The sequence below is a fragment of the Oreochromis niloticus genome, linkage group LG3, assembly GCF_001858045.2.
Source record: "Oreochromis niloticus isolate F11D_XX linkage group LG3, O_niloticus_UMD_NMBU, whole genome shotgun sequence".
Lineage (NCBI taxonomy): Eukaryota > Metazoa > Chordata > Actinopteri > Cichliformes > Cichlidae > Oreochromis > Oreochromis niloticus.
Window position 1 is genome coordinate 85,868,593 of NC_031967.2, and position 16,285 is coordinate 85,884,877.

The 16,285-nt window shown below is 40.1% G+C and overlaps 1 protein-coding gene and 1 long non-coding RNA gene across 2 annotated transcripts in view; one reads left to right on the forward strand and one right to left on the reverse strand.

Moving 5' to 3' along the window:
- Positions 1-16,285, reverse strand: part of LOC102082314 (protein NLRC3-like) — a 441,947-nt gene that overhangs the window by 37,785 nt on the left and 387,877 nt on the right. The gene's annotated exons all lie outside the window — the stretch shown is intronic.
- LOC102082247 (protein NLRC3) overlaps positions 5,961-16,285 on the forward strand; it is a 39,052-nt gene continuing 28,727 nt past the window's right edge. Inside the window, exons 1-5 of the long non-coding RNA XR_003219322.1 lie at positions 5,961-5,990; positions 7,130-7,265; positions 7,388-7,506; positions 10,166-10,270; positions 10,893-11,015. This is a non-coding gene — a long non-coding RNA (protein NLRC3). The remainder of the gene's footprint in view (positions 5,991-7,129; positions 7,266-7,387; positions 7,507-10,165; positions 10,271-10,892; positions 11,016-16,285) is intronic.

A 16,285-nucleotide genomic window follows, 5' to 3' on the forward strand; every position in this document is an offset into this window, starting at 1 on the left:
CTCTGTAAACTAATATCCTGGCTTGCTCGAGGCTCCGTTTTCTCTGACAGTTTGAATCAAAGTTAGAAATGCTGCTCTGAGACTGAGAGAACTAATAGTGCTGCCTGTTGTGCAGTTAGTTTCCAAAACAAGTTATTCATGGTTACATACAGTTTTAGACTGACGTGGGCCAAAGCCTAGCATAGCCTGTGACGTTATTATGACGGACACATTTTATGAGTGAGCTTGACTTTAAGTGACTTACAGGTTTCTTTGAAATATACTTTCTTATATCCAGGTTCTTCCTTTGTGCTGCCATCCTCCTCTCCTCCTTGCAGCGCAGGCTTGCCGCTGCTAAAACTAAACAGAGCTCCCTGAAAGGCACAGCCAATCACATTGGCCATATTTGTCACATGAGGTAGGACTCCAGTAGAGAACGTAATTTAACTCTTTCTGCACCGCTGGGCGAATGAGACGTTGACAGATCGTTTTTTTTCTTTCTTTTCATTGGGTTTTTCTTTTACTTGAAGAGATCAAATTATTGGTGGGGACAATTCAATAATCGCTGGATATTGGTGGGGACACGTCCCTTCCGTCCATGCCAAATCTACGCCCTTGAGTAAAACCACCGACCAGCCAATCAATGGCCTGTAGTCTGCTGATGTCACATTTTTGGAAGCTGGGTGGAGTAGGTACCAAAACAGTAGCTGGTACCAAGAACTAGCACCTGATGGAAAACCCTAAGAACCAAGTGGAGCTGTGCCAAGCCGAGCCGAGTAAGTACTAATGGAAAAGACGTAATAGAAACTGAAGCTGCTGTTAAACAGTTTCCTCCCAGCTCAGATCTCAAATGTGACCATCTGTGAGTGCGTGTGCACACAGTGAACTGAAGGCTGAGTTTGGATGTTTGACTTTGTCTTTGATTTGAAGTTTCCACTTTATTTCCTTCTTTTTGGATGTCAAATGGATTTGGAGAGTTCAGTGGTTTCCTGGACCTTGTTACTTCACTTTATTGTTCCACATAAGTGGAGCACTCCACCTGCAGAGGATACACAACACTAGAGCTGTGCTGCTGAACCTTAACAGTGTCCCTCTGTCCTTCCGGATGTCAAACAGCTGGAACATCTGCAGCTAAGTGTGGACAACACAGGGTTAATGTGGCAGCAGCTGTCACATGAATCATATTGATTTACCTTAAATCAACATGCAGATGATGAATCAAACATCTGGATCATCATCTCACTGCACTCACGCTGAAACCTGCAGAGCTCCTGCTGACACACTCTTGGTCATGTGACTGTACAGACTAGAGATGGCACGATACCACTTTTTTATGTCCGATACCGATACCGATATCATAAATTTGGATATCTGCCGATACCGATATGAATCCGATATAGTGTGTTTTTTAATGAATAAAACTGTTTTTTTTAATATCTTCCTGCATTTTGTATAAGTTCATCCTCAAGTTTAAATGAACAACAACACTAAAGCTATTCTGTTATACCTGTATGTAAAAAATACACTGCACACAAAATATTTCATAGTTCAGCAACACTAATCAATCTAATAAACTTAAACCTGCTCCATCCTCCCTATTCTGGTATTCTAAAGAGTACTTAGCAGAAATATTAAGCAACCTAACTAATAGGGTTGCAAACTCCCAGCAAAAAAAAATAGGGAACCACCCACCTCATGATGCTTAATCGACGTAATCAACTTTAATTTGATGCAGTGTGGAAAAAAGAATGCACAGAAATAAATTATTTTTCAAGAATAATTAGATAGATTCAACATCTTTCTTCTACAGAATTGCAGATTGCACAGATGGTATCTTCCCAAAGTTAAAAGTACTATAGCTTACTAGGGTATATTAGACTTAACAGTTACTATATACAGTAATGGACTTCTATACATTTTACATCAGATTAAAACTTTGGGTGTAAGATTCAGATAATTATTTATTAAAAGCTAGACATTTTAAATGAGAATAAGAAAGAAAAGTATGTCTTTGTGCCCCCTTTTCCCTGTTAATGCCCTATCGGCCCCCCTGGCTAAACTTTGCTAGATCCGCCCCTGCACAGTTACCAGCCGTCAGCTACGTAGAAAAGGATCCTGGTGTAGAAAGTAATATTAAATAAATTCTAACAACAGCTTATCAAGGTTAAACGTGCTGCTGTTGTTCAGCCGCTGGTTTCCTCTTTCTGGTGCAAAGTGGGCCAAAAACAAAGAAGAGAGACGGACTCGCGACAGGAAAGCCGATCAGCTGATCATTAATTAGTTTCACAATTGAAGTAGCAGCAAGAAGAGGCAGTCCCTCCATATATCGGTTGTTAAGCTTAACGTGGGAATGCTTTACTAACGTTCAGAGATGAACTTACACACTTGCTTTACTTCTCTCTGGGATAACTTCCTCGGAGATGAAATGCTGGTTTGGTAGGGAGGCTACAAATACACACAGCTGCTTTTTCACGAGAGCACACTCCTCCTACGTGCTACGCTTATGAGCCGAGTTACGCCGTGTCGCAAGTTTTTTGAGGTGCTTTTTTGATATTGAATGGATCGGATTACATTTTTTATTTCTCTCCGATATCCGATCCAGTAATTTACCTCAGTATCGGACCGATACCGATACGTAATATCGGATCGGTCCATCTCTAGTACAGACAGACTCACACAGAGCTCAAAGCAGGAAGTGGAAATCAGGCTGAAGATGGACTCATGGGATATTTACTGAATATGATTTTGAAATCTCAATGAATCACTACAGAACCATTACAAGCATTACATCTGACTGTAAATATGTTTATATGTATATGTGTGTGTTTATTAGGGCATGGAAATCAATGAAACAGACATTTTTCATCATGTCTGCACTTTGACACAAACTCAACTTTGATATTTGTATGTCTGCAGCAGCAGTAATGACAGAGAAATCATTTCTTCACATTTGACTTCAAATGTCACAAATCGAGTATTTAAAGTCAATTTTTGGGGCTTTGATGAGTTGAACAGCTAACACATGGATGTGAATGATTCCACTGTGAAAGTTTCACATCAATTGTGGGTAACATGCAATAATGTTTGCGCTAACATAAGATCCAACCACAGACTGAACAGCTGACTGAGGACATTTATAATCTGACCTCACATAAACACACGTTCATCAGTGAATTATTGTCAAAGTTTATCATCTGCAGTCTCTCATGTAGAGTCCACTCTGCTCCACCTCAGTCTGCAGCTCCGCCTCCTCAGCCCTGAATCCGTCTGATTGGCTGCTCTGCTCTCACTTCTCTCTATATTTGCTCTCATTGGTTCTCCACACTCTGGACTCTGTTCAGCTTTTTAAGCGTGTCGTTTTTAGGAGCGATACACTTCCTGTTGTCGGGCCTGTGATGTGTCTTAACGTCTGCTGGTGGACAGGAACTATTTTTTGTAGTGGCACAAATCATTTGTGTGCTATCTTATTGTATATGTACCTGATTGTTGTGGAAACACTTAAAGTATTTGTACAGATAATACCTGAGTTTGCGTTTGCTTCATTTCATGTAAAGCTTGTATATAGATTTGGTGTTTGGAAAGATTTTGGACATGAACAGTTTATCTAAGTCCTAAAAATGATTCATTAAACATGTTTGTGGCTTTCACAGTAAAAATCAGACTTTTCTACTGTCAGCTGGGAGGACTTCAGTGAGCCTCCAAACATGGCTGCTGCTTAGTTTTCCACACATCAGTACACATCTGTATGTTTCAGCTTTGTCCTTCAGCCACAACATGGTTCATCTTCACTTCCTGCTTCTATCATGGTTAAAGCTGATGAATCCTCTGGACATCAAACATTGATGGTGTTATTGGAGCTGAGTGAAGTTTGATGGCTTTATTATCCACACTGTGACACATGGCAGCTGTCAGAGCAGAACACATGAAGTCAACAGGTGTGTTTAAATACAGCCTCTGCTTCCTCTGAAGGTCCATGACATCACAGCGAGGCCACGAAGGCCGTCCAGAATCCCAGGCTCCCACAAACGTGTCCTCCTTCTCCCTGGATTTAAAGGACAGGTGGGCCCACTCTATCCCAGGATGCATTGCAGCGTGGTGGTGGAACATATACTTGGGTCCAGAGATGGAGCAGCGCTCTCTCTCTGAGTCTTTGTGGCTGTTTCTGTTTGAGTCTGGCTTCAGTTCAGTCTAATTTAGCAGCTTTGACATCAGAGATTGTAGGGGAGGAACAGCCACACCCACAGGTGAGTTTCCCACCCAGAAACAGAGCGTGAACATCACCTCTGTCTGCGCTGTGTTGGACACAAGCTTTGTTCTGGGCTTTTAAGTGGAGGGCTGGAGCTTGTGAGTGATGGAAGCTGAGAGCTGTGTTTACACATGCTCAGTGTGACAGGATGTTGGCTGCTGTGAAAGCTGAAGGCTCTCTGGTTAGAAGTGATGTCACACATTAGGATAACTGTGCTCGCTCTCTGTCAGAGTACCAGGGCCTCGCTTTGACCACATGACTCTCAGTACACAGCATGATGTGTGCGCTGTAAACAGGAAGCAGAGGAGCAGGACTGAGGTAAACCTCTGAGGGGTCAAACTGAGACTGAGCTCCAGATGTTTCCACATGTTTCTGCTCTGCCGTATGTTTGATGATTATTTCAGGTATAGATGATGGAATATGACCAGTCTGATGTGAGCCTGCTTCTCTGACAGCGCCTCACCTCTCTGTGCTGCCCCCTGCTGGCTCTTATCATTACTGACTGAGTCCTTACTGCCACTTTATTAGGTACAGCTTGCTAACACAGGCTCAGACCTGCTTTGCCTTCAGAGCTGCCTTAAATCTTCATGGCTCAGATTCAGCGAGGTGCTGGAAACCTCCCTCAGAGTCATGTGATCAGTGACGTCTTCTTCAGCACTGACAGATAGAAAAGTGCATCCACATAAACAGGATATATGATAATAATAATAATAAACAAATGCTGATTTTCAGACCTTTGTCTGGGTGCTAATCCAGCTGTGTGTGTTTGTGATGACAGTAAATAAATGTCAGACTTACAGCTCCTGTTTTACTGCATTAAAGTGATAAGATGACTTCAGCGCTTTGACATGGATGGTAGTGAAAGCAGGTAATGACAAATGTAGCACAGCAGCAGCATTTAACACGTCTGAGCTGGAAACAGAAACTCTCGTATGAACATGATTCATAGAACAGCTTCCAGCTTGTTTTGCTCTGTTACAGTTTGGATGGATTTGCATTTAAAGATGGAAAGAGACTAAAATGGCTAGGGTCAGGAGGTCAAAGGTCAGAGCTCCTGTGGGTCTGAGGGCGACCTCATGCTGGAGAAGGATGAAGGAGTCTGACCTTTGCCAGTGTTTGACGTGAACACATTAGCACTGCTATCAGTGAGCCTAACGACAGCCGTTAGCATCATTTCAGTGTTTCAGTCATTTAAAAACACTTCCTGTCACTGTGGTGGTTACAGTGACATCATGCAGTTTGTGTTTTGACCTCCAGAGGGCGACAAAGCAGCACAGACAGAGAGCTCCATTCAAACTTTGCTGCCATCAGTAATAATTCTTCAAATATAATCATTAGTGTTTGAGCAGTTATGATATCAGGGACAATCTACACGTGTGACAATATTGAACATGTCACATGACACACCTTAAACATCATGTGATCCACTCTCAGTCTGCACTTTCATTCATGATTTCAGCATGTTGAAACGAGCTTTGAAGAAACATCAGTTTAGTGCTGAAATATTCAAACACAAAAGGAAGAGAACAACAAAGTGATGACAGATGTTTGTGTTTCAAACAGAACAACCAGCAGAAATAAATCACTTTTGGACAACCTGCCAGAGATTAGGGAGTTTCTGAGGTGCATCTGAATGCAGCACAGGATATTTCCGATGCTCCTGAGTGTCCTCAAACGCCTTTCTGGCCGTTTCCTTCCCCGCTCAAAATTTACTTTCACTTTCTTGAACGTGTGTCTGACTGATCCTGATCGTCTCCATGTGCAGGTAATTTTTGTTAGCCTGTAAAGTTTTTCTGGCTAACATCATTTCTGTGCAGCTTAGTTCCATCTGTGGAGGTTGTAGAGAGGCTCAATGGCTGATTTAAAGAAATTTACTCAGGGCGGGCAAAATCTAAGCCACATAAAATGCAGTAAGTATACATGTTTCATATAAATATATTCTATAACTTCATTATCTTTATCCTACATAATGAAAAATTTCAGTTACATGAAACATTTATTCTAATTATTGATACTTTATAGCCTGTATAACAAATAAGTATGACATTCAGAAAGCTACACAACATGGGACGGTTCATTTATAAACCCAAGTCTAACTTAAGATTCACTCACTTCTTGAAAGAAATAATCACATTGTAGATTTTTCATCAAAGATTTAAACCTAATTTTTCATGATTTATTGCATTTTCCCTCTTGGTTCCAGGGTATAACTGGCTATTTTTTACTACTTTTTGTTTGGAACTACCTTTGCATTTCACCATTAATTTTTGGTATTATTCTTGTAGATTTAGACTTAGATTTTGAACTTTTATTGTCATTGTATAGTTGCTTGCACAATACAATTTTATGTCTGAATGTATAGTTTGTCTGAATTTACCTAAAAATGCAGCCAATGCATAAATTGTTTTTTGTATAACCATTTAAGAATACTACTAAAACTAAAATTCGAGAACAATCAGGTTTCACAATAAGATGCCCCATAAAAATGTACCAGTAAAAAAACTAAAAAACAAGCTGTCCTTAGAAAATGCGTTTTTTATCGTTTCATCCCATATTCAGAAAATATGTATTTTTAATCATAACACTGATTTTAGTGGCCTATCAATAAAATTAAAAACACTGGTATATGGTTTGAAGTCTGAAATTTCAACACATGTTGAAATGGAGAATCAGCGTGTCTGCAGCTTGTTACTATGTCTTAAATCAGTCATGTGATTTCAATTTCCAGAGCATCACAATCAACCACGTGTATTGAAATCTAAAAATATTGATTCAAAATGTGCTCGGGCACAATCATAGGTACTGAACTCGGCTGCTGTTCCGCGGTAACTGCTGTCAGAGTAACCAGAAGTGACGCTGGTGAATATTTGGTGTTTAAATAAGGTTTTTGTCTTTCACTTTTAGAGAAAAAAGAGATTTCAGATTAACTGGTGTTCCTGCTGCTGCAGCACTAAAGGACAGTATTGGTGACAGAGCTGATGCCTGCTCATAATTTCACCAAAGTTAATAAACTGTTGGCTAAATGTTCTTGTTATCAGAGGTAAACAGAGGTTCAGATAATAAGGATTAAATATAAAGATGAATAACTAAATGCTGCTAGTGTGTGACATCACTCCCAGCAGCAGTTGATCTGCACGTGGATGATTTGTGTTTCCTCTGCAGGTGAAGGTACAAAGTGTGTGATGTGGATGGGAATTGAGCAGCATGGATCAGTGTGACGACAGAGAGGAGGGAGTCCCTCCATGTAAAAGAGCCAGAAAGAGGCAGAGCAAAGCTCAAAGGTGAGTTGACCATCTCTAACTGTCTCTTCTCCATGTCACAGCTCAACACTCACATCACTGCTCCATCATTATTCACAGGAACCAACCTGGACCTGAATCCAGCAGGGGCAGATCTAGAAGGGTGGCATGTGCCACCCTAGTTTTGCATATGACAGCATTGTTTATTAAAATAAGACAGCATTAACACTTTAAGCCTAGCTACAGTTAACATTGACTATATATATATATCTATACACACACACACACACATGTATATATGTATATATGTATATGTATATATTAGAGATGGCACGATACCACTTTTTTATGTCCGATACCGATACCGATATCATAAATTTGGATATCTGCCGATACCGATATGAATCCGATATAGTGTGTTTTTTAATCAATAAAACTGTTTTTTTAATATCTTGCTGCATTTTGTATAAGTTCATACTCAAGTTTAAATAAACAACAACACTAAAGCTATTCTGTTATACCTGTATGTAAAAAATACACTGCACCCAAAATATTTTATAGTTCAGCAACACTGATCAATCTAATAAACTTAAACCTGCTCCATCCTCCCTATTCTGGTATTTTAAAGAGTACTTAGCAGAAATATTAAGCAACCTAACTAATAGGGTTGGAAACTCCCAGCAAAAAAAACATAGGGAACCACCCCCCACCCTCCACCTCATGATGCTTAATCGATGTAATCAACTTTAATTTGATGCAGGGTGAAAAAAAATGCACAGAATTAAATTATTTTTCAAGAATAATTAAATAGATTCAACATCTTTCTTCAACAGAATTGCAGAATTCACAGATGGTACTTTCCCAAAGGAAAAAGTACTATAGCTTACTAGGGTATATTAGACTTAACAGTTACTATATACAGTAATGGACTTCTATACATTTTACATCAGATTAAAACTTTGGGTGTAAGATTCAGATAATTATTTAATAAAAGCTAGACATTTTAAATGAGAATAAGAAAGAAAAGTATGTCTTTGTGCCCCCTTTTCCCTGTTCATGCCCTATCGGCCCCCCTGGCTAAACTTTGCTAGATCCGCCCCTGCACAGTTACCAGCCGTCAGCTACGTAGAAAAGGATCCTGGTGTAGAAAGTAATATTAAATAAAAATTCTAACAGCAGCTTATCAAGTTTAAACGTGCTGCTGTTGTTCAGCCGCTGGTTTCCTCTTTCTGGTGCAAAGTGGGCCAAAAACAAAGAAGAGAGACGGACTCGCGACAGAAAAGCCGATCAGCTGATCATTAAGCAGTTTCACATTGAAGTAGCTGCAGGAAGGTGAGGGAGGGAGAGAGAGGCACTCGCTCCATATATCGGTTGTTAAGCTTAACATGGGAACGCTTTACAAACATTCAGAGATGAACTTACACACTTGCTTTACTTCTCTCTGGGATAACTTTCTCGGAGATGAAATGCTGGTTTAGTAGCGAGGCTACAAATACACACAGCCGCTCTATCACGTGAGGCATACTGCTCCAACGTGCTACGGTTATGAGCTGAGTTATGCCGTGTTGCAAGTTTTGTGAGGTGTTTTTTTTTTTTATATTTAATGTATCGGATTACATTTTTAATTTCTCACCGATATCCGATCCAGTAATTTACGTCAGTATCGGACCGATACCGATACGTAATATCGGATCGGTCCATCTCTAGTATATATATATATACATATAGATATAGATATATATATAGTAGTGTTTGTAAATGGTTTTTAAATGGTTGTACAAAAGAAAAAGAAAAAATCCAGGTGTATTGGCTGCATTTTTAGATAAATAGTTGTATATAATTGTAAAAAAAAAAGTGCATAATTTTTCAAAATTTACAATTTATATTTGCATTTCAATTTGTACGAAAATAATTTACTAAACATGTTTGTGGTTTTTACAAGATAAACCATAACTGCTTGCGTTGATACAGTGTGTGGTTGAAAACAACTGTGAATTCAGACACATGATGTTAAGCTGAAAAACAAATGTTAGTAAATAAGGCAAGGAAAAAAAAATTGAAGGTGAAATACAAATGTAAAATCGAAAGCAATCAAAAACTGCAAATTATATTTTGGACACCAGAGGGTGAACCCAACAAATCATGAAAAATTTGGTTTCAATTCTTGTTCATGACAGTGCAGATTTCTGACATTTTTTGTAAATTTAAGCATGTAACAATTTGATTTTCTCTAAAAAAACAAAAAAACAAAAACAAAAAAACCAGTGTGAAACTAATTTACTCATCCCATGTCGTGTAGCCTTGTGGATTTTATACTTATTGGGCTACATATTTATTTATGATACAGGCTATATGGTACATACAATCAAAATTCACATGTTTTATGTAACTGAATTTTTAATTTTTGAATTTTGAGCTACAGAAAATAATTAAGTTATAGACTATATTTATATGAAACGTGTATTTACTGCATTTGAATTGTTTTAACCATATGTAACACCTGCATATGTGTGTGTATGTGTGTGTGTGTGTGTGTGTGGGTGTGCTTTAAAGGCTTTGATTGTGCCACCCCATTTGATTTCCATGTCACCCTAAGAAAATTTCTCTAGATCCGCCCCTGCAACACATTATTAAAATGTTTAAGATTTTATCAGGTTATATTTGTTGAGGCTTTTATTTGAAGATTTAAACTTTTTTTTAGAATCCATCAGAGACTCAAACCTGGATGTGAACCCAGGTGTTTGTCCCCAAAGACTGATGATGGCCTCATTCCTTTTAAATCCCAGCAGGTGTCTGCTGCAGAGAAGTGAGCTGTTAGTAACATGAACTCTTTGATGTCAGTTTGGTTTCTGATTTGAATTAACTGCTTGATGTTGTTTCCTGGTCTCTAAACTGTATCTCAACGAAAGTCACTGAGTGAGGAATTCCTTTATTCTATAAAATATCTACATTTAAACTCCAGATATGACAGTAGGACCATCAATAGTCCTACACAGTGTTTATGACTGTGTTTACCTGTGGACAGCACTCTGTTCTTACACTGCTGTCAAAATAGAAATGAACGAAAATGAAAAACAGTCAAGAATTGGAGCGTTCAATCTTTCAAGGGAGCAAAAGTATCAAATATGAGGTTTCATGCAAGTACATGCAAGTGTGTACTGTAATGAGCAGATAATACTTTTTTGCAACCTAGCCATACGTCCAGGCACTAAGTGTACTGAGTATATCCTTGACTGTCATACAACTCAAACTAATTAAACCATTGCATAAAATATTTTTTCCATCAACTGCAAACACTACTTCGCTCACTTTCCTTCTGCTCATGCTCAGCTTGTAAACCAGTTTGTTTTTGGGATGATGAAGGTTTTCATGAATTCTTCATCAGGTTCTGTTACTGCAAATGTGAAAACATTTTTCTTCTGTAACAGGATCCGTGTGATACCTAGATCTAGATGTGGAATCAAACCCAGCTGTGTGTCCTTAAAGAGTGACTCGTCTAAAGACAACCCCCTCATTAATTTTAAAGTCCAGCCTCCGTCTGCTGCAGAGAGGTGAGCTGTTAGTAACATGAACTCTTTGATTAAACTGCTTGATGTTGTTGAATATAAACTGCAGTGCAAACATGTCATTCCCTCAATCCCATTTAAACTATCTCTTAAAAACAAGCCTTTGGTTTCTGAACAACTGAAAATCCCCTTCAGAAAACAGGAAGTGATGCTCGTGCTCATGTTTTCCTCCATCAAGTCATGTTGTGCTGTATGCTGTAGGACGTTAGAGGAGATAATACTAACTTTGTGTCATAGCGGGGTCTTGCCAGTATGGTGATGAAGTGGAACCAAATGCAGACATGGGAGGAGACGGAACTGAGCTTTAAACAAAAGGTGAGCCATTTATTTGGCTGAAAAAATATAAGTACAAAACAAAGCAAAGCACACGGGGGAAGTAAACTAAAAGTAGAACCTAAACTGGTAAAATCTAAACTGTGATGACTATGACTGTGGTAACTATGAAAATAGACATGAACATGATTCTGACCAGGTACATTCATGAAACTATGATGAAGAATAAACAAGAACATGAAACATGGACACAACTTGAGCAGAATCATGAAGTACATTTAACCTGATGTGACACGGAGGGAAGGAAAATAGACGACCTAACAACAACTGAAAGAAACACACTAAATACACTTAGGAAAGTGGAAACAAGTTGTGGAAACACATGGGGAAACAGCTGACTGGAGCAAACCTAATAATGCCACAGGGGACGTAAAAAAAACACATGGAAAAAAAGACTTTCAAAATAAACAGGAAACATGACGAGATGCAAAATGATACTAACTTGATAACATGAACCACGTAGACATGAAACATGACAGGTTAGACACAAGAACAAACAAGGGAGACTTAACATGGGGGGGTGATGACACAAAGGAATCTACATAAATAAAGAACTATAACTGAGCAACCTAGGAGCTTAAGAAGACTAAATGAACCAAAAGATACAACATAACAATGAAAAACCAAATACAATAAAACTCAAAACACTGGATCACACAACCCAGGACCATGACACTTTGTTGCACAGATTTCACTTTTCTTCATAAAACTTAAAACTCAAACACTGGTTATTTTTTTTACTTCTAGTCACTCTCCGCTTTTCTGAAAATCCATCAAATAAATATCAAACTCTAATCTGCAAAAATGTAGAAAAGAAAGTTTCCTCTCCTTTTGCCTTTTTAAAATCAGTTCATCTTCTGCTCACTGAACTGGTGACAGAAAGAGAAATGTGAAGCTTTTCCATATTAATTTTTGGAGGCTTCAAGCATCCATCTGTCCACACAGGCTGTGCTGTTTGACTTGCTGAGTTGAGTTAGCTGGTGGGTGCTGCAGAGACCAGCATCACTCTGTTATTTTGTGTGGTGAGCATGGTCTGACTTTGAATTCAAACCATGGTTTGAATTCCACTGCAGATAAATAGGTCAAAATTAGCCAAACCTTTAAGAAGGTTCTAGAGTAACTATTCTCTGAATTTCTCTGAATTTTTATTTTGACAGTGAATGCACACCTGCGGACCACTTATGTGCAGCCCTGAATATAGTCAATGCACCAGCTTCACCAGGATGGCTGTTCCTCCAGTCTCCTCTCTGTACCTCAGGAGGGGAGAATGTATTGAACAATAGAGACTCAAGAGTTCCAGTTAACTGGATAGCGAGCCACCCTGTGAGTTTTGAAAAGATTTCCTCACTATGGACTTCATTTCTTGAAAGTGTGGTGGGACAGATCACTGAGTAAACACAGATTGGGCCCCAATGATTAATCTTCCAACAACCCTTCATTCGTACACTTGACTCAGATACATTTTCTTTCCACCTGTGCACTTTATTATTTTAATTTGTTAATTTGGAGGGATATTTTGTGTTATGAATTGTTGTGTAGTACATTCATTGAACAGTTGTGTGTATAAATACACACTTTTTAAGTTTGTTGTGGTGGTTATCATTTTGATGTTCATTCTCTGGGCACATGCTGTACCTAGTTCTTCTAATATTGGTCCAGTGATATCCCTGTTACTCTTACTAATTAATGGAAACCATCATTACACAATGTCACAAGGAGTTTTTAATCAAATAACATTCCCGACCCAACCCCATTTCCTGTGCACCACTGCATGCGGAATTTTTAAATTGCGGCTTGGTCACAGGGAATAAGTCTCCTCTTGGGCGGTGACCTTGGTGGTAAAAAGCTTTTACATATGCCCAGAGCAGCATACAGACCTGTATGTAGGGATGGGTATCGTTTAGGTTTTATCCGATACCAGTACCAAACCGGTACTTTTGAAACGGTGCCGGTGCTTAAACGGTGCTGGAACCGGTGCTTAAAGAATGGAGAACACAAAATTGGTCCAAAAACCTCTCATGTCCAGCTGTTTTTTTTGTAAAAAGATAACAATGTTAGTCTTTTCTGCAGCTATAGGGCATATATGGTCTCACTCTTGGCTGGAAGCAGTGCTTAAACAATGGAAAAAACACCAATTTTGTCTAAAAACCTCTCATGTTTAGCTGTTTTCCACTTTTTCTTTGATCATTTTAGCCTTTTTGGCCAGGGTGAAGGGAGTATCTGCCATCAAACAAGAAGACAGCCGCATGTAACTACGACAGTATTTGCTAGTTCACCTTACATGCATTAATGTAATAACGTGGTTAGCCTACTCAACATAAATCACACACGAACTGTTACGGTCCTGAGTCTGTGGACTCAGTGTTTTTCTGTTTGTATTAGTTTTCCTTGATTTCATGATGTGTTTTGATTTCTGTCGCTAGTAGTCCTAGCTCCCTAGTTCCTTGGCATTTCTTGTGTTCTAGTTCTTAGGTTGTGGTTCTGTGTTACTTCTGTTCAGTTTCCTGTTTTACTTTGAAAGTCTGTGTACTATGTCAGTGTGTTGAGTTTTGCCTCCCCTTGTCTTGTCATCTCTGATGAGTCCCAGCTGTGCTCTCCTCCTGTTTCACATTCCCTAATTACCTCAGTATGTATTTAAGCACTGTGTTTTTTCCCTGCCAGTTGTTGCGTCCTCCACGTTTGTTGTGTGTGTATTCATTGTCGTCTACCTTCAGGTTAAAGTCATATGCATCTGCAGTCTAGTTAGTTTAAGTTGTTGTTTATGTCGTCTTGATGCATTCTCAATCATCCAGGAAAGTAAATCTCCAAAAGTTGAATCTGTTCATCTGGACATAGCGTTTTGTGGGAGAAACGTTTCGTCACTCATCCAAGTGACTTCTTCAGTCTCAGCTGACTGCAGGTCAGGGAATTTGCATAATTATGATTAAGGAACTGACCTCTCCCCATTGTTCCTTCGGTGGGCTGGTTTCAGTCATTATGCAAATGTACTGTTTATAAGGTTTGGGGAAACCTGCAGTCAGCTGAGACTGAAGAAGTCACTTGGATGAGTGACGAAACGTTTCTCCCACAAAACGCTACGTCCAGATGAACAGATTCAACTTTTGGAGATTGTTGTTTATGTATTGCCAAGCGTGTCTCACGAGCAATAAAGCTGCCGTTTAAGTTAATGTTTTGTCTCCGAGTCCTGCACGTGGGTCCAGCCACTGACAGCCACACGACTCATCGTGACAGAAGGACACAACCATAACATGGACCCAGCGGACTCAGCTCACCTCGAGAGAGAGGTGGACCTTGCTCGCATCCTCGGACTGATGACTCGCATTAGCCACGCCTCAGATTTGCAGACATTCTCAGTCGGGTTGAATGCAATACAAACCATATTTGACAGAAATCCTCAACTGCGCCAGCTGTCTACTGCCTCGGAGTTCAGCCGTTCGCTGACCCAGGCTAAGGAGGTGGTCAAAGCCCGGGAGCTGGCCCAAGTCACCCTCATCTCCTCATCCACACCACCTCAGTCACAGCGAGCAAGCCCTCTCACGCCGCCGCAGCGGACGGAGCTTTCTTCAGCCCCGCTGCAGCAGCTGCAGTTGCAGCATCGGACTCTTTCCTCCCTCACGTCTGGTTCCGACCACCCTTCACCTGCCTCATGCCTGGCAGGAATGTGGTCGGAAGATGAGGGTCTGGTCACCGTTGCTCCGACCCTTTCCGTTTCCTCTGCCTCTACCGTTTCCAAGAGAAAGCGGCGTTCTCGTCGTCGCCGTCCCTCACCGCAACCCGAGTCCAGTTCCTGCTCTGAACTGCTGGACGTGGTGAGTGAACAGAACAATTGTCACCCGGCTTCTTCCACGCTGGGAATCTTTAGCTCTGAGCCAGTGAATTCAGAGTCAGTTAACTTTTTGACTGTTAACTCAGGGTCTGCAAAGAGAGAAACTGATGATCCCAAGATGGCTGACTCTGAGGCTGTCTTTCGGGACTCTGAGCATTCTACTTTTCCCTCTTTTGTTTCTCCCAAGTTTGAGAAAATTCAGGAATCAGATGACCTTATTTCAGAGTCAAAAGAAGTTTTGTGTTCTGTAACTGAGAGTGGTGTTTCTGGGTTTCATTCTGAAAAGACTGGGGTTTCTGTTTTCACTTCTCAGCCAAGTTATGTTGATTCCGAGCCACCTGTTTTGGGATCAGTTAATAGTACAACGATGGCTTCGGGAGTACTAGTCAATAGTGAGCTTTCAGATGTAGATTACATATGTGAATCTGTTATGGAATTTTCTGATATGGACAATCATAATCTCACTCAGGACATTAAAAATGCTGTTCAAAAGACAATGGCTGTGTCCGAATTCAGGGGAAGGATGCTTAAAATGCCATATTTGGAGGCAATGACGTCACAGCGACGCGACGAGGACTGTCCGAATTCAAAGAGCACTCAAAATGTGGCGACAAATGTGTCCTACTTTTCCGCGAATTTGAGGGTTAGTTGTGTCCGAATTCAGGGGAAGGATGCGCCAATGCCATATTTGGAGGCAATGACGTCACGGCGACCCGACGAAGGCTGTCCGAATTCAAAGAGTACTCAAAATGTGGCGACAAATGCGTCCTACTTTGCCCTGAATTCTAAGGATGGTCTGATGTATCCTTCATGTCCTACTATATCCCAGGATTCATTGCGGGTCATAGAGGAGATTTGTTTCTGATAACGATGGTGGTCGAAGCAGGAGAGGAAAACACTTTCAAATGTAAGTATATGAAAATCTGGTTGTACAAAAGTTAAATTGTTATAGCGGTCGTTTTGTTAAGCTTTGGGGATCTGCATAGACATGTTTCTTTTCTTTAAAATAACCGTAAACCAGCTTGTATCGGGGGTCCCGCGATTTTTCATGTATTGCCGCCTACATACAGCTAATTGTGATTTTTTTCGAATTGGT